Consider the following 22,614-nt stretch of genomic DNA (forward strand, 5'->3'; position numbering starts at 1 on the left):
CGTAAAAATCCTCCATAAAATATAGGCAAGCTGATACAAGTTCATGGCGGGAAAGTCTCTCACGGGACTAATTGAGATTTTTCCTTGGGACGTAATTAGCATATGCAAATCAAGCAACAGATCCATCATCCTGCTAGCAGAATGAAGGCTGACTACTACCATGTAATTCAGTAAATGCAGAAGCATTTGACAAAGCCTAAACATCTTTCAGGATAAAATCTCTCTGCAAGTTAGGTCTTGACTAGATGTGCCTAATGCAACAGTCATACGTCTAAGCCAGCAGCTAACACTGCACTTGAAAGCCTTTCCTTCTAAGACCAGAAAAAGACTAGGAAGCCTGTTGTTCTCAGCCCTACTTCACGTACTTCTAGAGGCACCAGCCAGTGATCAGAGAAGAAGGAGGTATAGACAGCCTCCAAAGGAGGAGTTACTATGGCTGTCATATGACTCTCATTGTCCTTTCATGCCCACCTTTGTGAGTTAACGTCTTTAAAATAGCCAGGAATTTGGGAGGGAGTGGGAAGACCTGTACTTCTTCTGCTCAGGAATGCTGGAACTTAGTCTCTCATTGTCTCTGCTCTTCCCTTTTGGCTTACCACCAAGACTGGCTTTATATAAGTTATATATTTTGTCTTCAGGGATTATAATGATGTTTGCTGTATATCCTAAAGCTTACAGTTCTTGATACCATTTGCTTTTTCACTATGACCTAATGAGATAAAAATAACTACCATTCTTCATTTCTCAAAGTTACAGAAGTTAACTGCCATCCGATGTTCATAAGTGCATAAGGAGTTGGGACGAAACTGAACACCAAAACTTCCTGACTTAAATCTGACTTTTTGTTTGTTACTAGACCCAGATTGTTTTATAGTAAATATTAATGAATCTGCAAGGCGGCCTGTTTCACCAATGGATGCATCTGCTATGACGTTCTACTGAGCTGCAACCGTCTTGCTTTGATTCTTCCCTGCCTCTGCCTCCTTCAGCTGAATGTCGTTTCTATTTCCACCTGGCAGGTCTTTTGTAGACTCAGTTGTCATGGAATTTGAATAAAGAACAATGGCCACTCTGAGTCTATAACAGCGACCAGTTCTCAAACTGTGGGTCACGACCCCTTTGGTCATTGAAAGACCCTGTCACAGGGGTCTCCTAAGATCATCAGAAAATACAGATATTTACATTATGATTTACAACAGTAGCAAAATTATAGTTTTCATAACTGTAGCAGCAATAATAATTTTATAGTTGGGGCTCACCACAACACAAGGAACTGTATTAAAAGGCCACAGCATTAGGAAGGTTGAGAACCACTGCTATGTTGTCCTTGGCAATGGCAGGTATCTGGGAGGAGGAAGTCAAGATCCTCCATGATGCAGTGACTGATGGGAGAATGGAGGAGGAAAGCAACACGGTGGGGCAGAGAGAACATGATGGGGCTGAGAAGCACACAACTGGGATGAAGCAAGTGTGCTGTGTTTGAGCAGATAATCGTGCAAAGAGAAGACTGGGGAAGGCTGGCCCTACCTTCTGGCTTCTGAGAGAATGAGGTTCACCACGAAACTGGAGGTATCCAGCCAGCAGATTAGACAATGGAGTAGAACACTGTGTGTACAGATGAAAAACGTGGGAGAAAGATTATAGGGAAGAGGGCACTTTACTGACCCTTTCTGAGCAGACTTACTTTATTGCATTTGCACTATCAGGTCACAGTCCATCACTAGAAGTTAGAGCAGGAACCCTAGGCACGACCCAGAAGGCAGGACTGATTGCCATTCCATAAAGCATTACCTTTGAGTAAGATAGTCACTCACAGTCATGAAAGTACCATGGGAAATGCTGCTTGGTGGCTCAATCATAGGCTCCTACTTAGCTGCATTCCATGTTTAGCCTAGGGTCACCTAGAGATGATTCTACTCACAGTAGAATCTACGTCAACTAACAACCAAGCCAATCCACCATAAACATGTTTCCAGTGTTCCCAATGTGATCTGGGAAATCCTCAATTGAGACCTCCTCAAGTGACTTCAAGCTGCGTCAAGTCTGGCAGAGGGTTAAAAGAAATAGTATGAAGAAATAGCAAATAGAAACATAAGCCCAGGGCTGGAGGGATGGCTCAGCGGTTAAGAGCACTGACTGTTCTTCCTGAGGTCCTGAGTTCAATTCCCAGAAACCACATGGTGGCTCACAACCATCTATAATGAGATCCAATGCCCTCTTCTTGTGTGTCTGAAGACAGCTGCAGTGTACTTATATGTAATAAATAAATAAATCTTTAAAAAAAAAAAAGAAATGTAAGCCCAGAGACGTTCAATGCCACATATGTGATCTTGTATTTTGTGATCTTGTATCAAGAACAACAGCTATAACCAAAACCATGTATTTCTTCCCCATCCTAACCTGAGAAGGTAACAGCACTCCTGATTCCAGCCTCTCCTTACAGTGGGAGTAGTCCTGGAGGGAAAGGCTACAGCATGCTGGTCCTCACCTGCAGCCTGCCCTGGCTTGTCCACCTGCTTTGCGGGGCTCTCTTGTCTACAATCACCAAGACATTAGGTGAAGGATTTGATCTGAGGCCAAAGCAAATAGCAGCTGAGAGACTAACAACAGTTGGTGTCTGGCCCAGGCTCAGATGGACTCTGGCGCCTTCCTAGGTAACCAACCACTTTCCCCACAAAAGTCTGTTTGGCCCAGTGAAAACAGCTGACTCTTGTGCCGTTGTTTCAGTGTCTACCAGCGGCTCTCATCCCTCACTGCTATGCTGTTGGTGAAGTTTCATGACGACCGTTCTATAGACACAGACACTCCTAGCTGCATCCTACATACCAAAGGGACACTGTCTTCATTTTCCATTGCCGTAGTTTCCTTAACAACAGAATGGAATTCATACCTGCCATAAAGTTGTACGGAGGTTTATATAGGATTTTCTTCTGGTTTTGTCATGAAGAATAGGTCATTTCTAAATGTGAACAGGATAAAATATAACTTTTCAACTTCAGAGTCTATGATAGATTTATATGGATGGCTCCAGGAATTTTGTCCATGTTTTGATATATATACTTCCTTGTGTTATTAACTTGTAATCCCCTTCAATTAAGGGCAAGTCTTATCTTCTGTCCTTATACCATACAAAGAGTCCTGTATGGTTCTCTGTCTTTCTTTGATCAGTAGAATATGGCAGAAATAGCAACAGGCCTTGAGGTCTACTGCCAACTTCTGATTCTCACACAAGGAAGCCCAAGCTAAAGTACTTGGGTGTGAGTGACCCAGACATGAAGGTCAACAGGTAACCATCAGCGCCTTCCAGTATTCCTCAGACCTTTAGCTGCTGAGTCCAAGCGTATGGAATTCCATGGGATGCCACCAGAATTACCCAGATGAATGAGGCCCAATTTACAGAATTATGAACAAACGTGGTTGTTAGTTTAGACCACTAAAGTGGGAAAATGAAACACGACGAAGGCAAAAAGGTTGGAATATTTAGATGATAAGTTTGTGTAAATACTGAAAGAAGGCATGAGGTCAACTCATGATGTCATCTCTCAAACTATGGTGGATTGAGCATCGTTTAGTGGTTGTTTTAACTAAATACAGAAAGAACTTGGAATTTGATGAATTTGTAAAGACACATTCCTATCATGCACATGATTCTTTGAGTAAGCATATGCAATATAACCTCAAATTTCGTGAGCTCCAAGCTCAGGGGCTTATTAATTTCTCTGCCTTACCTATGTGGCTAACACAGTGTTGAACACATGTGTCTGGCCAAAGATATCGAGAATGTTTCTAACATTATATCATGTGTTCACAGTAAGGCTTAGCACCAAATTTTCCAGTCCTTTGGCCAGTCATCCCCAATTCCGTTGGCCTTATGGTAGGAACACACTCCCAATACCAACTTCTCATTAGCTCCTCAGAGACTTCTAAATTATTCTGTAATAAATTATGCTTACAAAGGGGGTGTGGAAACAGGAAGGGGGAAAACAATGTTTTAGGACGACCTGGAGCATTCCAGGCCCAGACGCCAATCTGCGTCTACTTGGACATATCGGAAGAACTTTGGGCAGAAGACTTCAGAAAATCCCTGACATCCTGCACAACCAAGTAAAAATGCCCCGAGCAGGGTCCCCTTTGAGCAGGGAGGCTTGTGATGCTACCAGAATTACCCAGATGAGTGAGGTTCAATTTACAGAATCATGAACAAATGTTCATATCTTCTCAGCCCCAGCACTGATGTGTTCCATACATTCAGGCAGGTTAAGTAAGTTAATATTTTGAGGCCCATCACAATGCACAGTATACTTGAAGTCACCATGCACTAGAGATGCCCTCACACTTCTGTTTATTGATAATAGCCAAGTTACAGGGATCAGCCTCAGTGCGCATCAGTACATGGTGGATGAGGAAATAAATGTGCTATATATACACAGTGGACACGATTCATTCAAAAAGAATGAAATCACTGTAGGACAATGGGTGGAACCAGAGATTATCATATTAAGCAAAGTTAGCCAGACTCTGAAAGACAAATAGCACATGCTTACTTTCATACATGGAATGTAGGGCTGGAAGAAGGCCACATGAGAGTAAAACTGTGTCCAAAAGAGAATGAGAAGGGAACCAGGGGAGGAGAAAAAGAGGGGAAAAGATTAAGGAGGTTTGAATGTGAGCAAAGTATGCCATATGCATGTTTGAAATGTCTCAATGTATTGGAGAACCTTGCTGCTAAGGTTGCAGTCCACCATGTCTAGGTAGCTCTCTGATTGGCGCAGAATGGAGGCTTCCCTTTCTCAGCAGGGCTTGCTGGCCCTTGTTTGGAACACAGATGCCTGACCTTACTTGGAAGATGACCCTGCACAGGCTTCCTGCAAAGTACTGCATGATTCAGCCCATGAGTATCGCTCTCCCCCATATGGTAATTAGGTGCTGTGTTATGACCAATCAGCACGTTCCACCCATTAAAAGATTTCTTATATACCCTAACCCCAAAACAATAAAGTAGAGGGTCTCACTGAAGCTGACTCCCAGAAGTTCTTCTGTCATAGGCACTTTGTCCAAACCCTGCTGGCCACTTCTGTTCTCTCTGTCCTCATGGGTCGATGGACCTGCAAGGAAAAGGGAGACCTACAGCCATGGAACCTGTTATTCTGCTTGATTGTATATGCCAACAATAAGAAGTTAAACTAAGCATGTCAGTGTAGTATACATGATATATGATGTCATTATTTCTATTTAAAATATGAGGAAGTTAAGAGGCAGAGTATTTTTCCCACAGATCAAATGCAACCAGATCAAATGCCTCCAAACTGGTGATGTCAACTCATGCCCCTGGTTGTGGATCAACTGCTCTGAGCTTAAATTCTATCCATTATTTTAAAAATAATAACAACTCTCCGGGGCCTCTCACATTGATGAGGTGTGTACATATTTCTTGTGTTATCTGGCTGAATCCCTAAAGTAACTTGTGAGCAGACGCTATCTCCATTCCTGATTTATACCTAACTACCTGAACCAAATCCGTGTTCTTGTTCACTTAATTCTATCAGTTCCCATCAGTTTTGCAGGATGACTTCTGTCCCTGCATACCTTACAGGGTGATACTGAAGTAGCCGTGCAATCATTTGGGGGAGGTGGACACGGGCATTAGCATTAATATAAAGAAAAATTGCTACCACTCCTGAAGACAAACTGTGAAAGAATCCCTGCTCAGATGACACAGATGAACATTGTCACTGACAAATACAGCAGAGAGAGCTGAGGAAGCTGTGAGGAGGGGTACTGCAGTCCTAGAAGCCTTCCCGGAAGAGGTGAGTTTTACCCCAGCTTGTCACAATAATGCTGACACAGAACATGAGAGTGGAGAGCCAAAATCCTGGTTTCCAGGACCACAACCCTGTCCAGGGGAAGATGGGCAGGTGTCCAGATATAGATGGAGAAAATTCTGCCAGGAGTAAGAGTGATGGGAAAATGCTCTTAACAGCATAGAGATGACTATCTGAGGGGCAGGACCACCCATATCACCCTCTGTGAATGCTGTACACAGTAGAACCCACATCATCCTCAACCCAGTTCTTTCTTATCTGAGTTCTTTTAGCATCTACTGTTCTCAGTGCCCAGGGGAGTGACAGTGCACTTCCTCATCTTGGCACAAACTCTTGCTCAACGTGTGGGCCCTTTCCATGCACTTTTATGTCTCTGTTTATTTTGTGTGTTTCCTGAGTGGCCCATGCCTTTAAAGGAAATGCCCCAGCTTCAGCCTGTCATTTTGGTTCCGCACTAGTCCAGCTCTTGGGATGGGTGAGCCTGGGTTTTTAATTTGCTGTGACAGGAGATAATTGTCACTTGACTTTCCACCCCTGAAAATAAACCCGGGTGGTACTTCCCGGCTGGGAATCCACAGAAGTGGGCTCATGCCAGGGGAAGCTTTAAACCACGACCTGGAGCAGTTCGTCTCAGTGTACCTTACCCTTTCTTTCTTGTGGACTTCAAACCATGCGATTACTGTTTTCTTTATGAGTCGAGGATGGCAGAGTTAAGAAAGTTCAAACAGATTTTTGGATAATGCGTGCAATAATTCCTGGAGTGGTGTTCCATGAAATGTGATTCTGGGGACACTAAACCCTCCATTCTGGACTAATCCTTTTTTACAGCTGCAGTCAAGTTCAAGGGCATCATGCCCAGCCCACCAGGGTTATCCTCCACTGTCTCTCTTTTCTCTTTTAAATATGATATGTCCTGTAGAAATAATCTGGGCAAAGTCTCATCAATTAAAAAGCACTCCAGGTGACAATCAGAGCAGGGCTTCCTTTTAGACAATAGACAACACCCTTTTCATCATAAATCAAGGCAGCTAAGGATGAACTCCTATCTTTTGGCATAGGTGTCTTGGACACTATTCATACTCTTGTCTCATCCTAGCTGACATGAATGGGAAGGATTGTGAAGCCAGAGCTGGTCATAGAAACTTAGATGTCACCAAGATATCTGGAAGCTTAACATTGTAACTGTGACAGAATAAAGGGGCAAAGAAGTTCAGAGTGGTAAGGAAGAATTAATCTACAAAAATTCTGTTCCTTCAGGCTTCTGAGACACAAAGGTCACTCCTGTGCTGAGGAGGATACCTGGATTCACACTTTAATCTTTTCAAGGTTGGATACATTACTTTCCTTATTCGTCATCTATACAGTGGGACAGATGGCAAACCTGTTTCACTGTGCTGTTACGACGTTTAAAATAGACCATGTAAGGGTGGCATATTCTTCCTTTTGGGCATATGCCAAGATTGCAGCTTCGACCTAGCTTGTTTTCTTGTTGCTTCCTGACCAAAACCAACTTGGGAGCAATGGGTATATTTGGTTTGCATCTCTAGGTCACAAGTCATCACAGAGGGAAGTCAGGGCAGAAACTCAAGTCAAGAAGCTAGAGGCAGAGCCATGGAAGAACACTGCTTGCTGCTTCCTCTCAGGATCACTCCTGTGAGGTCTCGTTCAGCTCACTTTCTTATACAGCCCAGTGCCATCTGTGTAGGGATCATGCTGTCCCAAGTGGGCTGGATGCTTCTGTAGCCATTGTCAATCCAAACAATATCTTAGACATGGCCATTCTGGTATGGCCAGTCTCAACCAAGGCTCCCTCGGATGACTCTATACTCTGACAGTTGAGGCTGATAACTGGGACAATTATTCTAGGTCTTGATGTTGGGCTAAGCTCCGGGACATGTTTTAACAGCAGAAATAATTTATGTTGCTCTATCACAATAGTCGACTGTCAACATTACAGGATCTCAAATCACCAAAGACCCAAGTCTACAAAAGATTGGACATGTCTATAAAGGATTATTTAGATTAGGCTAATGGTGGTTTTAATGGTTCATAGAAAACTATATTGTTCACGTTTTCTTTCTACCATTCCCTTATTTGATTGTCCCAACCACTCCATGAGATTGGTATTACTAGCTCATTCAGTTCAGGAGCAGAAGCAGTAAATATCCCAAGACTAGATGAGTGCTAGAATCAGGGAAGTCTCTGGTAACTCTTATAATGCAATTCTAAATCGTCACAACTCCACTAAGGGGGCAGAGATTGTTTGAACACCCCCCAGCTCACTCTGAAGCTGGGTGGGTTTGAAGTAGATATGGGTGTAAAAGGTCTATTGACGAGAAACATGAGTCCTCTGAAGAGAAATTCCATCTGTGTTTTTTATTGATACGTTCCTAAAATGATTTCCCGCTTTGGCTATTATAATAGCACTGAATAAACATCGGGCTGTAATATATCTCCTACATACTGACGTTCCCATTTTGGATACTTACTCTGTGGTAGGATTGCTACATCACACAGGTATTAGGTTATCAGGAAGCCTGCCTACAGGGCATTGTGTTAAATAGAACATGACGGGCACAGAAAGACCGACACAGCATGTCCTCTGCCATTTATAGAAGTTGTTAAATAATTTCATGAATGTAGAAAGAATCATTATTAGAGGCCAGGGAAGGGAAAGGAGGGTGTGGTAGGGGGAGACTGGTCACTAGGTACAAAACGACAATTAGATGGAATTAATTGTCCCGGTGTTCTGTAGCACAGTGAACGACTATCGTTAATAAGAATTCACGCTACCATTCAAAATACTTTTAGGAAAGGATTTTGGATGTTTTTATCACAAGAAACTGATAAGCATCTGCAGTCAGGGCTGGTTAATTAACCTGATTGGATCATATTGTATGCATGGATCAAACCTCCTTGTACCTTATAAATATGCACAATTATATGGTGACTAAAAATATTTTTCAAAGACATTACATTTTTTAGAGTTCAAACATTAGGAGTGCACCCAAAGAACTACTGTGAGTGGCAGGGTTTTGGACTGAACAGAGACATGAGAGACTGGAGCACTTAATGAATTCAGCCCATTCTTGATAACTTCGGCTTTGAAGTTTGACTGGAGACTAAGGCATACAGAATCCCATTAGTTTCCACCCATCCATTCATGTACTCACTGATATTGTGTGCTCTCTGTTATAGAAAAGAAACGCCCTTCCCCATGCTCATGCATTTGAACACTTGGCCTCGGTTGGTGGGGGTTTGGCTGTAGAACCTTCAGGAAATGGGCCTCAGTAGAGGAAGGGGATCACTCGAGGGGGTGGGGTTTACTGGTTCTAACCAGCCTCATTTTCTGGTCCTAGCTTGCTGCTTCTTGGTCTACTGAGATATGAGAATTCCAGCCTTCTTTTCCAGCCAATCCTCCCCTGCCATGACTGACTGAACTCTCTGACTGAACCAATATCAATGCTTCCTTTGTTAAGTCACTTCTGTTAGGTACTTGGTCACAGCAATGAGAAAAGGTAATATATACAAATGCTGTGTACACAAAGGGGGGCTGCGCGCCATGAAAGACTTACAGAGTTCCCAGCCCTAGGGATGCTTCAGCCTGTCAGGAAGAAGTACTTTAAGGAGGCTACTCACTGAATGCCTGTCACAAAAACCTTGCTATCCAGAAGTGGGTGGACTGGGCTGAAAGATGACCACCGTCTTTAGGGCTGGTCCTATCAAAGTCCCTATGCTGCTACCAACGGTGGGTTTAGGCCATATCCACGAGTGTACTCTGCAAGGGGCATACTAACACAAATACTGTGTTCCTTTAGCTTTCCGCCCTTTCATACATAGCTTTAGGTCCTTGAAACTGTGGCCAGAGGCTTTCTAGAATGTACCGAGGTTATCCTGAGTAAATTTAGGAACAAGTAGGTATTAACTTCTTGTTGAACTGGGTCAAGGAGCTCCATTCCCCTGTCGGGCTTCAGCACTTCTCTCATCTTTGTCAAACGCTACTCTCCGTGTGTTTAGCACAGAACCAGAAAGTGGCCTTCTCTTCAGCACGCAGTAGGACTTCCGCAGTCTCTCGTCTACTCATTCCATGGCTCAAGCTGTGGTACAGGAAGGGAGAAAAGACTGGAGCCCCTTCCCTCAGTGCTTTTCCACACTCAACGCCATCTGCACAGATTCTTTTTCTATCCAAAGCAAAGGTCCTGGGCACATCCATTGCTGAACATGCTTGCCTACAGATGGGCTGATGCTCTCTCTTCAGTGACCATCTTCGCCCAGTGACTGCTGTTCATCATCCAGACTGGGGAACTCTGAAGAATCTAGATGCAAACTGATCGGGACCACAAGCATATGCCAGGCCCATCCCCAACCCCCTGAGACACAGGATTACTCTCCTTCCCCATCAGAGCCAGTCCCACTAGTTCTACTATGTGCTCCAGAGGCACAGCACCGCGATGTGGTGCCATATTTATATTTATTTGCCAAAGGTGCATAAGAAAAACTATGGGTACATTCCATCTGCCTATTTTAAATATAAAAAGAATGCATCTAGGAATATCCCCCTCAAAGGCACCGATTTAGTGAACTTTCACCAAACTGCCTTAATGACCGTGGAAGCCAGAGGTCCCAACATAAGAGATATCTGTAAAGAACCTGGATGATCTCATTTTGTGGTCAGAATAAGAAAATCCTTTCAGTTTAGAATGATTTGTTTTTATTTGAACTGATTTGCTGCTGCCCAGCAAAGGGACTCTTTATTCCTAAGGGTAAGAGAATTGGTTTCCCTTGATGCTTTAAATGTGATAGCTCCCCAGATTTCAGAGAATTTGCAGACATTTGACTTTGGTCTGGAATTGCAACTTTCCTTGTGCAACTGGGTTTTCTCTGAAAAGAGGGTTCCCTAAGACACACTCAATGCTTGCTGGCTTCCCAGTGCTCTCCTCTCCCAGGAAGACACAGTCACAAGTGTGAGTTGACTAATCAGGCCCAACGCATCAGTGTCTGCACTGAGGGCTACTTTTTCAGAGGTCAAAGCTGGGAGACTTTCAGCTGCTTTTCTGGCATCCATTTCGATCAGAGAGATTTATCACCCCAAATGTCACGAGCAGGTCAAGGCCCTTTTACTTCCTCTATTGAATGCCATACGTGACTATTAGATGATTTAATGGTTTGAATTTATGCCTCATCTGCTTTACAAAAACCCACTTTCTCTGTGAGATTCCGTGTGATGGGAGGAAGATAACCCAAATGCTTTCATCTGATTCTCCCCTAACCCCCTGGAGAGGTGAGCAGGCTGTGACCTAGAAGCTAAGATACTATCGTGCTGGAATGAGGTTGAGATACTTGTCAAGCAGTGAGGGACTCCAGTTGGCAGAGGAGGAGGGGCTGCAATGCCTACTCTTTCTGTTTGTGGGCTTCACTCTTGAAGAACAGCTACAGGACACGTCTCAGAAGAGCTCAGGACAGTTCTTCCTGGTAGCTGCAAAGAACACACCGACACTCTAAACATTAGGATCTCCTTCTTCACTGCCCTCGTCAGAAAGAAAGTGACTCTGGTGCCAGTCTTCAAATCTCAGAGAGTTGGGCCTTCAGTCAGGGCTGCCAGTGGACGATGGCTCTCTACGCTGATTCTCTAGACCATCCTTATATGGTTGAGGCCATGGGCTCCTGGGAGCTTGCAGTTAAGTTTTTTCACAGACCCCACTGCTGTCCTGTGAATTTGCTGCTTGTCAACAAGCTCATACTGAGGACTGCCTTCCTCTATCTTTACCTCTGTACCTGATGCCTCCAGGACATAACCCAGCCTGGCTCAACTCACTTAGATGGCTGTTTCCAAAGTGAGTATTCACTACCTGGGTTGGCAAACCATGAGGTCTGTTCCAGGGGGATTGCCTAGGACCTAAATATTACTGGAGTTGTTGGATCAAAGCATTTACCTTTGCACCCTCATAAGCTATGCTAGGACACCCCTCCTCTTATGCTCCAACCAAAGAGACAAATCATAGTGAAAAGCAGGGAATGGAGATTTATTCAATGTGGCTACATGAGGAAGAGGAATAAAGGAAGAAATCCATGATCCCCCAAATTCCATTCTGAGGGTCCTGACATGAGGTTCGGTTTTTAAGTAGAAAGTAAGAAGCAGTAGGTCAGCAGTTCTGGTCAAGTATGCTTCTGCACACAACTGACCGACCCACCGTCTGTGCTCAAGTCTCTCCTACAAGGTAGTTTGGGAAGTTGTCAAAGCCAAGTGAAATCTCTTTCTAGAGGACAAGTTCCTTAGGGTTTTCCTCCTCCTAGCATAACAAATCAGGAAGAATTCCAAACCTTGGGGCGCCTTTGCTTCCCAAGTCTGATAGCCAAAGAGACAAGTATTGCTACATTGTGCCCTGGACCACCCAACCATACTCATCCTTGGGGCTTCAGGATGAGGTGGTGCAGAATCAACAGCTCAGACTCCAGGAGCAGATGAGATGACTGTAGCAAGCTCATTTATTAATTTTCATGGAGTACTCATTATACCCTTCACCCATGTCCTATTGATCCTAAGCAAGCATGTCCTCCTACTGGCAGTTCCTCACTGGCTAGCATTGTCTGCATCACCAATCTCTAGGCTCTCAGGCAGGCTTCAGGCAGGCCCTCATGCAGAAGTTGCCTCCATCCCATATTATGCTCGCCCCCTCCATGTTTATACAGAAGCAGCCATCACCTTGTCAGTGAGGCCTGCCGTTCCTCCTACAAAGTATCTCTCTTGAGAGCAGTGATTCTCAACCTTCCTAATGCCATGGCCCTTTAGTATAGCCCATCATATTGCAGCAACCCCCAACCATAGAATTATTTTGATGCTACTTGATAACTGTAATTTTGCTACTGTTATGAACCATACTGTAGATATCCAATATGCAGAATACACAATCCCCAAAGGAGTCATGATCCACCGGTTGAGAACCATTGTTTTTGAACGCCCGCACTCCTCACACGAACAGTTAGACTAACAGCAGCACAGCAGGTCTTTGTAGGTGGATGAATGAAGAAAGACATAAGCAAATGTGACTCCCCACTCTTCTCCAGGACAGGATCTGCAGCCTGACTCAGACTGTGAGGAGGTATTGGGGTGTCTGAGCTCCCTCTCAACCCCTCCAGTTCATATCCCTGGGGCAATAGAGTAGAAACAAGAAGGCTAGAGGCAACCTTGCTCCGGGTGTTTCTTAGGGCTGCTTCCTAGTCTAGGAGGAGGGAAGAGACCTGGCCCAGGAAGAAACCTCAGTGTCCCTGCAGCTGTCTTTGTTCATCGCAGGACAGGTTGAGAATTTAAGCAGCCATGCTGCTCTGACTCCCTGGGCTCCCAGCATGGGTACCAGTGATGGGATGGCCCTGCCAGCTCAAGGATCCCAATAGGTTCAGAAGAAAGGGGCTACCTTGGAGCCAAGCCTCATGTGCTAGGTTGAACATGCTATGCACACAACACTTAAGGATGAGGATGGTGCTACCACAGGCCATCCTGATGAGCCATCCTGGGCTGTCCACGTGAAAGCAGAGCTCACAGGGACTGTGGGTGAAAGCTAGTGGTATCCAGTCAGAACCATCTCAAGAACTTCTCAGAAGATTCTATAACCAGACTCACTGTGCTGAGTCAAATAAACACCAGAGACAGAATGAGGTGGGGTGCGGGGAGTGTTACCACAATCAGTCATAGGAATACACCTTGGCCTACACATCCTGGGTTTTCTTTGAAAGTTAACTTGTAAAACGAAACGTCCAAGGGAATCCCTGGTAAGGCAATAATTTTATGATAGGCTGACCTAACTTTGCCTCCATCTATCTGGATACCTGGCTATAACAGAGCCGTTCGTTTCAGTCAGGGATTTTACCTACGCAGATGGTGAGGTACAACAGCCGTCTTTCCATTTTACATACTCATGACTCTGCAGGCCCTGAAGAGCCAGTCACCCAGCTCTTTTGCTGTGAAAAGTAGCGATCCTTAGGAACTAACGCAGATATTATTTCTTTCCTTGTGGGCACAAGGTTGCTGCACAAAAAGGGGGGGCAATTTTTATTTCTTTCTAGAGCAGTGGTTCTCAACCTGTGAGGTCACCCCTTTGGGAATTGATCCAACATTTCACAGGGCTTGTATATCAGATATCTTGCATATCAGGTATTTACATTATGATTCATAACAGTAGTAAAATTACAGATATGAAGTTAGCAATAAATATAACTTTGGGGTTGGAGATCACCTCAACATGAGGAACTGTATTAAAGGGTCTCAGCATTAGGAAGGTCGAGAACCACTGGGCTAGAGGGTACAGAGTCTGGTACATCTATGGAACTCAGGAAATGACCTAAAGGTCCCCATCCCTCTCAGGGAGAGGTTTGCTCCTGCCTGTGGGCTTACCACACCCATGTTTGTGTGTGGCATAGGGTGACTCAATAAGCCTTTGCCGGCAGGTGCATGCACAGCTGATGGTAGGGGTGGGAATGGTTTGTCTTCCCTGAAGATTATGGTGGGACAGATTTGGTTCCGAGGATAATGCTGCCATCAAGTGATGGAGCCTATAAGAGATTGAGGACAATTGATTCCTTTTATTGCAGGAATGAGTCCACACTATGGTGGCACTGGATGGGTTACCGCCAGATTGGGTGTCTATGAAAACACGCTCAGCGTCCTCGATTTTCTTTTACTTCCTCTAGTACATGCATGCATCTATTGAGTGTGCGTGTTTCTCTTCCACGCTCGCCGATCAGTGCTCTACCATTCTCTTTTACCATGTGACTTCTGCTCTATTTGTACTTAAGTACCTTTGTCTTTTCCTGCATGCATAGAACAGTAAATGGATTCCGGATAGATCCTTTTGGACCTCAAAACACTTGAGCCAAAATTTCTTTATAAATTACCCAAGGGTAGGATTGTCTACGGTAACAATAGAAAGTAGACAAAGTAAACCAGCAAAGATGTGAAGTTAGGTTAAAAGGCTTTATTCAGCCTCAGGCTGAATTAAAAAATACCTGCCTCTTGTTCATAACCGGAGAGTCAGCTTGAGTCTAAGTTCTCTGGAGAACTTACAAGTTCCTCTCCAATACTTCCCATACCCCTCCCTCCACTGACTGTATCACTAGGGGATGCTGGAGCTCCCTGACCAAACTACTGAGGATGTGAACAGACAAGCTCATGGGGTTCAGAAGCAAGTTTTGGCTCTGTCTTGGAGGCCTCTAGCCCTCCTGCACCCTGTCTAACTAAAGTCCAAGATCCAGTGTTTTAAGAAAGACAAGAGTTCCTTCAGAGTGTCTCAGGCTTAAGTCTCACTACACCCTACCCCAGAGGCAGCCCCCAGTGTCAGTCAGCATCCCTCTGTAGTGGCAGGAGGTGGAGTAAGAATCATTAGGATTCTTGGGTCTCATTTGAGATGAGCCCTAGGGTGGAGGCTGGGGAGTAGGGAGGAGCTAACCCTAATGAAACATGTTTACCAGGGATTTCTTAGACACTTCCAGAACTGGGGAGCACTGAAAATTCAGGAGTATGCAAAGGTCAAAGTGCATTATAAACCTTACTTTCTTTTTTAAGAACTTTAGAAGAGTGTTCTTGACCCCCAGAGAGCATCTCTGCTTTCTACAGCCTTCCAAGAATGAGGTCCCTTCTTTAAGCACAGCCACCCTCTTCCTTTTTTGTGCATGATCATCTGGAGAGTGAGAGAGTACCTTAACACAAAATGGGCTTTGTGTAGCTTTCCTATGCATTCCAGGCTCCCACAGATCTCAGATGCAATTCACAGCATGTTCAGAACTGCTGGAGGTGGGTGAAGCTGTCAGATTTCACTCAGAACTCACCAGATCTCAAACTTCTAGAAGGGGATTTCCTGGACTCTCGTGCACTTACACCCAGGGGAAGAGAAAATGATGAACACTGGGGGCCAGTCCCTGGAAACTACTAATGTTCCCATACTGGGTGAAAGGCAGAAAAACTGCCTTCAAAAAAGAATGCAGACTTGAGGCCAGAATGGATGCTGCCAACAGGACTGAATTAGGTAATGGGAAAGATTGGGTTTGGTGCCAGTGCTGAGGCAGGAAACCATTCATTCTCCTGTAACTAATCTCTTTGTTTACATTATTCCCTTCCCTCCCCAACACTGCTCCAAAGAAGGTCTGTTTGTTATGTTATGTTTTACGTTATGCTATATTTGTTTTAATCTTTGGCCAAGGGCCAGGAGTGGTGACACAGGCTTTTAGTCTCAGCACTAGGGAGACAGAGGCAGTCGGATCTCTGTGAGTTAGACCCCCAGCCTAGTCTACATAGTGAGTTCCGGATAGCCAGAGCTACATAGAAAGTGCTTGTCTCAAAAAACAAAAACAAATAAACAAACAAACAAACAAAGAAAATTCAGTCCTTGGCCAGTGGCATTAGGCACATTGGGGTTTAGCTCAAGAATCCCCAGGCCTGAAACCACTGCTCTGACTCACAATAGGTACAGAAAGAGGGTAAAGCCAGCCACAGCCCCCCCAGGGATGTACCTGCTTATCCCATGGGGCTGCCCTGTGAGTTGTGATCAGTGGAAGAAGGAGAGGACTCTGGTCGATTTTCACCTACTTACACTTATATCCCTAGCTCTTCGTACCATGTTTAATGATGAGCAGTCAATACAGAAATGATAGGTATGTGGTATGTGATTTTCAAGGCGAGAAGAGGAAGAGGCAGGGGAGGAAGAGGAGTGACACTATTATAGACTTCATGGATCAGACGGGGCAGTCATAGTTAGCTGGTTAAAGGTGAGGGGGGCCTAACCTTCCTATCACTGGAGCTCAGAACTTTTAAACCTATCAGCTGCCCATTCCCTAACATGCAGACTCAAATGTTACACATGGATCTAGAAGTTCTCTGCCTGGAGAACCAAGTATACCCATTTTGCTTTTTCCATGTGGCCCCTCAGCTCCTGGTTCCACAGAGAAAACACATGATCTCTTGTTCTCTTTTTGGTCATTTTCCTCCCTCAGTCAAGGAAGCCGCAGGTTTATTCTCCGGCTTCTCTGCCTTGTGCCATTGCCATTACTGGGTGTGGCAAGCCCCTTGTGTTATCTGCGAGATTATTATCAAGGAGAGAGGGAAGGCTCCATAGCTATTGTTTGTGGGCCAACTGGTGGCCACCATATGTAACCTGCCTTCTTCTGGATAAGAAGTATCCGGAGGATCTCAGAGCCCCACCATCCTGAGCAGCCAAGGAACTCATGTGAAATGACCCAATGACTCATCTTGTGTGAAATATGGATGCCCCACCATACATTTTTCTTTAAATTACAGAAGCAAATGTCTGTACCGTTGGCTTAAACAAAAATAAACCCAGGGAAGTTTTTGTTCGTTTGGGTTTTTTTTGTTTGTTTGTTTATTTGTCTTTGAAAGCCTTATTTCAAGGGTTCATTATCTCACAGGCTGCTAATCACACGCTCTGTGCCACACTGGTTAAAAGCCTCATATGACTGCCTATGGAATTAACAGCCACCTCTTGGGTTGTTTTAAGTTATTTGAGAAGTTGGCCTGGTAGGCAGGCCGTAAACTTTCGATAGCGGTGATCTAGTCAACAGGACCACCTCCCACCAAATCCCCCAGTGTTCCCAACAAAAAGTTCCTTGTGACCTGAGTGCCCATTTTCCTTTCTTGACTGTTCCTTCTAAGTCCACTCATTTGCTCCTGAGCAAGCTGTTTTATTCCTGTCAATTCATGTTATTTACTGGAGCCTGTCAAGGGATAAAAGTGGAGGCTGATCCTAAGTACCAAGATTTGAGACCCATTAAAGCACTTTAAACAATCGTCTATTGTGGTAGTCGTCCCCACGCTATGTGTGGCCGCTTTCTGCCTGCGCTATTTGGAGTCTTGAACACTTTACTTACTTGCTATTAAAAAACCGAGGTGAGAAAAGCTTCTGTTCCAGCCAAGCTTTCCTCCTGGGGAGCCAGGACTGAGACAATGTTCCAGGAGATTTCTAGGCAAGGATGTGAAAGTAAATGGATTAGGTGGTGTTGTTGGGGGAACGATGGGGGTCATGAAATGGTCCCAGCAAAGAATCGTTCCCAACAAGCGGGAGAGCTTCTCCACTAAAAGGGATAAAGAGAGGGTAAGAGCAGATGTTTGTGAGGATGGAGAAGTCCCACCGTGGCACTTGGCGCCCTTGATTATTTGTATGACAGCTGAATAATTCATAGGAAGCAGAGCAAGGACAGATGTCCCGAAGGCATGAAGCATTATTGCGTAGTTTCTGTAGCATCAGATGAAGGCGCCCTTTAATTGATCTCACACGCTGTCCGGGTCAAATGTGCCACGTGCCTCCAGAGCTCTGGGCCAGGGGAGGAATGGGGCCCAGAGGCTTCGTGCTGTCCACTCTCTGTGCCAGCTTCCTCCAGCTCTCCACTTGCATCTCCCTGCTCTGCTGAACATCTTCCCCTCCGAGCATCAACTCCTAGTACTTAACCTCAGCCAGGAGGGAGTGTGAGATCAGAGACAAACTACTAATTAGTGCCTCTCAGAGTCCAAAAAGAAAGCTGCGTTCAAATTCACATGGGAGGAAAGGAGTCTTGGTTTCTAGGTTCTAAGACCCAGGTTTCTTACTGGGAGAAGGAAAGGCTTTACTTCCACTGTTCTCACATACTCTCTGATAATCAGATCACCTGACTTACTGCTCACATCCTTTTGCACTTCCAGAAGGTGCGTTTTCAGCGAGCATCTCATCCGCTATCTCACTCCATCCTCAGCCAACAGCGGGAGGCTGAGGGACCATACAGAAGCAACACAGGCAGAAAGCAGGGGGGCTACGAGGCCAGGGGCCATGTGTTCTCGGGTGGAGTCGACCTAGGCCTTCATTTCCTTAGATAGGTTTATATTGACGTGACAAGGATTCTATTTCAGCTTACAGCTCTACGGCACACTTCCTCACTAAAGGAAATCAGGGCAGAAACTTAAGACAGGAACCACGAGGCAGGAACTGAAGCAGAAACCATGAAGGAACACTGCTTACTACTCTGCTTCTGGTGCTTTTTTATACAACTCAGAACCACCCGACCAGGGTAGGCACCGCCCACAGTGGGCTGGGCCTGTTCACACCAATCACAATCAAGAAGACTTGTCTGTAGGTCAGTCTTATGGGGTCGTTTTCTCAGTAGAAAGTCCCTTTTCCTAAATGACTCTAGCTTGTGTCAAACTGACATAAACTGGCACAAGTTCCTTGTGGTCCTCAGGCAGAGAGATTCCAACTTATACTCCAACGGCAGATGGTGCGCAGCCCTGAAAGCTGAGGAGTGCTGTCAGCTCCATCCGTTCCTCCAAGAGTTCTCAGTTTTCCTATATGAAGTTTGGAAAATGCTAAGCTGATTAATCTCTAAGATCTCTCATATACATACATACATACATTCATACATGCACACACACATACAAACAAATGCACACACACAAATAATAATAATAATAATAATAATAATAATAATAATAATAATAAACTTCAGAGAGTGTCCTTGGCCTTACAATTATATTTGGTCCTGCAAAAGATGAGTCCTAGCACTTGAGTTTTAAACAACCCACCAGGCAGATTTTAAATACAGCAAATATCCCAGCTGAGAAGTCCAGCTCAACTGTAGAATTAGACACTTTCACAAGGCACTGAAACGAGGGAAGAGCCAAGCAGGCTTGTCACGTGATTTCTTTCCTTATGGAAGTTGGCTTGTGGTGGTTGTGCCCCAACATGTTTGGAGAACATGACTAGAAATCAACAGTTTAGGATGTAATGAAACAATTTGCCTTGTTTTGTTCTGTTTTGTTTTAAATCTCAGACTGACACATAAACCACATCCAAATGCAAACAGCTTGCAGCCTCTCTGATAGGTCACCGCCAGCCTTAGAAACTCCCTGGAGACAGATGGAAAGCAGTTCTGGTTGCTACTTTCCTCTGGGGCCCACAGCTCCCTCTGTGGCCTCTGATGCAAGCGAAGCCGACGCAGCTTCCATGCAGAGGGTCTGAGACTCAGAACAAATGGGGTAGACTGGAGCAGAGGACACCAAAGGCAGGAGGTCAGAAAGGAGGTCAAACCAATAACGCAAGCCAAGAAGTAGTTCGTTCTTCCAAGCCAGGCTGAATTTATGGAGAGCAAACCACTGGGCTCCCAGTGTCCTCTTCTTCCAGACACAAACATAGGGCAGCATCTTATGACCTCCAGGCAAGTGCTTCCCGCTGTCTGGGAAGTCTGGTCATACTCAGGAGCCCATGCCAAATGTGATAAATCGTACCTATGACTAAGGCTCAAGATCAAGTGCAAGGCAAGGGATTAAGTCATGTCCCTGCCACTCCCCCTCCCAGAGTCTACAACCTAGGTGAAGAAATGACTCACTGCTGTTTAAACAAATCCTCTTCTCTTCTGAGCATTTTCTCCTGCTTTTCCCTCCCTTCCCGTGTCTGCTAGACTCCTACAAGTACTGCAAAGCCTATGTCAAACACTACCTCCACCAACCCCCGCCTTCCCGCAACGGCAGCATTCCCACTGGGAGCCACCAGAATACATTGCTTGAATTTATCATTTAGCATTTTTCTTAAGAACCACTGTGTTTCCTTTCTAGTCTATTATAAACACACGGAGCATAGAAATTGTGCCTTTTGCTTTTCAATAGCCTGAGCATGTGTCAACATTCTGCTTTGCTTGGAAGATATACCCAGTATATGTTATAGGATGGAACATATTGGGGGCTGACAGTAATTAAGAAACAGTATCTCCCTCTCTATCTGTCGGCTATTCCTTGTCACCTCTTCATCTCTTTTGTCACTAAACATTGAGCAGAGTCAGGGTATTACCCAGAAGCTCTCAACTCCTGTAAGTTATGTATGCTGTATGGGATTCAAAAATACTTCAGTCTGGACTGCAATTGAGAATCCTCCTCAGGATATAATGAACAAAAATTGATCCCACTAGGAATAAAGCTTAGGGGTACACGTGACCCACATTTTATAGCATGTGAGCAAATAACACTCATCTATATGAGGGGGAGTTTTTATGTTTGTAAATCTTGTATTGTTAAGAACAGGTAACTTGGTTGAGAACAAAATTGATAACTCATATATAATGGTAGACAGGCCATAATGCTTAGTGTCAAACGGACTTTGTTTTGAAGCCTGGTTTCATCACTTCATGACCATGCTATGTGATGGTTATTTATTTATTTATTTATTTATTTATTTATTTATTTATTTATCACTGGACTAGCTCTCAGGGTGCCTTTGGTCAAATGCTATCCCACTGGACTAGCTCTCAGGGTGCCTTTGGTCAAATGTTATCCCACTGGACTAGGTCTCAGGGTGCCTTTGGTCAAATGTTATCCCAGATATTTCAGTAAGAATAATTTGGATGCGATAAATTAAATGGGTGGACTCCAGAAAGCAGATACCCTCCCTGTGATGATTGCTCTTGCTGGTTGACATGACAGGATCTAGAATCTCCTAGAAGACCCACTTCTGATTTTCTTTGAGCCATTAAGGAGGAGGAGTTCCGGTGGGCAACTGTGGCAACTGGTCACACAGAGTGTGTAGTTAGGACGCAGAAAGAGATGAGTGACAGACTGGCTTTGCCTTCTCCTGTGTAGTTTGGAACTCCAGCTCACAGAATGCTGTATCTCAGTTAGTGTGGGCCTTCCTATGTGAATGACTCCACCTAAACTCCCCCAACAGACTACTTCTCTGTAGAATACTACAGCTTGACGAGCCTCTCCGAATTCTGGCTTCCTCTTTTATGTCATAAAACCAGGCTACAGTGCCTGCCACTGTGACAACTAAGGATACTTGCCATGCAAATTCTTGTTATGGTTCTTGCCTCAAAGTCTGTACTCCATGCCCACCCCTTCCTTCTCTCCTACTCCTCTGTCTTTCCCATAAAACACACTCATCTGCTAAGATTTATGCAGCCACATTCTCTGAACCCAACATAGAAGGAACACGGTCCTGGCAGGCTTATAGACATCACCAATTCAATATTTGAAATTATGGCTGTATCAGGAAGTCTAAGGTGTCTGCCCATGGAGTCATCTGAACTGAACAAAAATCAAAACTACTTTATCACGATGCTCACCAAATGCTACACTTCACACAAGGACTCTCTACTGCAGGCTTGAGCAAAGAGATGAAGACAATGGTGGGACACCAAGACCCTTCTGTTATTAGGCTGGGCTATGAGGGATTTTTTTCTTAATTTTCTCACCCCCAAAATGTCCATCCACCTAGCTTAGAAGGAGGGATCTGTCTACCCGCTGACCTGTCTGTCACAGTGTCTTGTTTCCCATGAGTCCTAGCTCCTTCCGTGTTGCCTTGGTAGAACTTGAGCGAATTAGCACCCAGTTCCAAGCAGTTTCTGCTCCTTGTCTGTAACTAGAGACTCATATTAAGAAAAACAAATGAGCTTAGACTGGCACTGGGTATTTCCAGTAGCTGGAAATCCCCTTCACTGGAAACCCAGTGAAATAGTCTCAATAGAGCATTTTATAGGTCTAAGAGCAGAAGCTAAAACCAGCCCCCAAAGACAGAGCGGAGCTGAATGAAGACGGGGGCTGAGTAGCTGCTTTTGTCTTGGGGTGTGTGTGTGGCGCTTTACGTTACCGACCATGAAGTGGGTTTTCTGCTCCAGAGTCTCAGTAAAAATGAGACACACGTTGTCAAATCTCAAATCATTGCCCATGCGAGGAAGAGCAGCCGTGCCTCCTTGTCCAAAAATCCCAATCCAAAAGGCTGACATCAGGGTTCTGAGGGAGACTGCCTGCCTGTGGGCACATGGAAAGAGGCAAACT

The sequence above is a fragment of the Rattus rattus genome, chromosome 7 (assembly GCF_011064425.1).
Source record: "Rattus rattus isolate New Zealand chromosome 7, Rrattus_CSIRO_v1, whole genome shotgun sequence".
Lineage (NCBI taxonomy): Eukaryota > Metazoa > Chordata > Mammalia > Rodentia > Muridae > Rattus > Rattus rattus.